Genomic DNA, 1907 nt, shown 5'->3' with positions numbered 1-1907 from the left:
TGTCTATCCATACCCATTAGAAATTCTAATATAGTAAAGTCCATCCAGGAAGTATCCTTTGTAATCTGTTTTGAATATAACTTGTCTCAATATGTACAGGGAAATCATCTATGCAACTGACTTGGCATTTAGCCTCCATGTCAGAAATAATATTTTACACTTCTGTTACAACTCTGTCATAATATATGTAACAGACATAGTTAAGTAAAATCAACAGGTAATTTATTTCTCTACAACGCAAACTCAAAATTGAAAAGACACAGTATCGTGACTCAAATAATGATCCTAACTGTCTTACACAAATCCAAAATGTAGCATATTATTGAATTCCCCTAATATTGAATGTTCTGATGTACCAATGATTGTGTAGTACTGAATGTCTTTGAATGCATTCACAAACATTCCAAAATATTTTGCTAATCCAGTCAGTGAGCTCTTAGTAATTCAAATGAATAATTCATCTAATTAATTCCTCTGGAATTATGTCTCAACACAATTGTAATTTCTGATAAAAAAAAGGATTCCCACATGCTGATCCAAGACAGCAATGAATTATTTGCTTGTCAAATCCCTATTTATTGACAGCAATGAATTATTTGCTTGTCAAATCCCTATTTATTGACAGCAATGAATTATTTGCTTATCAAATCCCTATTTATTGACAGCAATGAATTATTTGCTTATCAAATCCCTATTTATTGACAGCAATGAATTATTTGCTTATCAAATCCCTATTTATTGACAGCAATGAATTATTTGCTTATCAAATCCCTATTTATTGACAGCAATGAATTATTTGCTTATCAAATCCCTATTTATTGACAGCAATGAATTATTTGCTTATCAAATCCCTATTTATTGACAGCAATGAATTATTTGCTTGTCAAATCCCTATTTATTGACATTTTCACATGAACTATAACAGACTGTAAAGAATTTCCAACACGCTATCTGGTCTCACTGTAAACATGACTGACCTTGAACTCTTGCTACGTAAATCAAATTGCTTACAACTTACAATCATGCATAAAGATTCGCTATGTAGACATGTTCTTTACAATTTGCAACATGCACAAAAAGTTAAGTATTCTATAATATATATATATATATATATATATATATATATATATATATATATATATATATATATATATATAGTGTACTTAACTTTTTATATATAAAACACTTGCCTGTTGCTGACTTACAGTTAAGTAGCGTATGATATAAATATATAACTGTATTGCTATGACTTTTAGGCATGGACTATAAAGTTTAATACACCATCATTGATGATGTCACGCAGATCACAAGGGCCAAAATGTTGGATTCATATAATGGATGCAGTGTGGATGCATTAAACATTCACCGTTTTATTCTCATAAACTTTTTTATGCATTTAATGAAAATGTGAACTTGTGACATAATCTACTGACATGCTGTTTTTGATAATAATAATAATAATAATGAGGACTTTGTATAGCGCCTAATCTTTAGAAGCTCTAAGCACTTTACAACATTAGACAATACCTAGAACAAAAAAAAACATATATAATGATATGATTACAAAAACAAACATGCTGAAAATATTTAAGGTAGGAAACATTATTAGGTTTTTAAATTTGTTCTTGCAGTCGAAATAAGTGAGTTTTAAGAGCACTCTTGAATGGGATCACCGTGTCTTTGTGTCTAAGTTCAGTGGGCAATTCTGCGATATGCAGATTGTACATTGCTAAAAATATTGTTTGAATTGAGATAAGGTACAAGCTGTGATAGAACAACCTTTTCTGCACGTTCTAGTACAATATAATGCACATGTATTAAATAAATATCTGGTATTTTAATATTTATAAAGACCAATTCTAAATACAATTTTTCATCAGAGACATTTCATCTCGTTCTCGGGCCCC

The sequence above is a fragment of the Sinohyriopsis cumingii genome, chromosome 15 (assembly GCF_028554795.1).
Source record: "Sinohyriopsis cumingii isolate HCF-2022 chromosome 15, ASM2855479v2, whole genome shotgun sequence".
Classification (NCBI taxonomy): Eukaryota; Metazoa; Mollusca; class Bivalvia; order Unionida; family Unionidae; genus Sinohyriopsis; species Sinohyriopsis cumingii.
Note: the sequence above shows the minus strand (reverse complement) of the source record.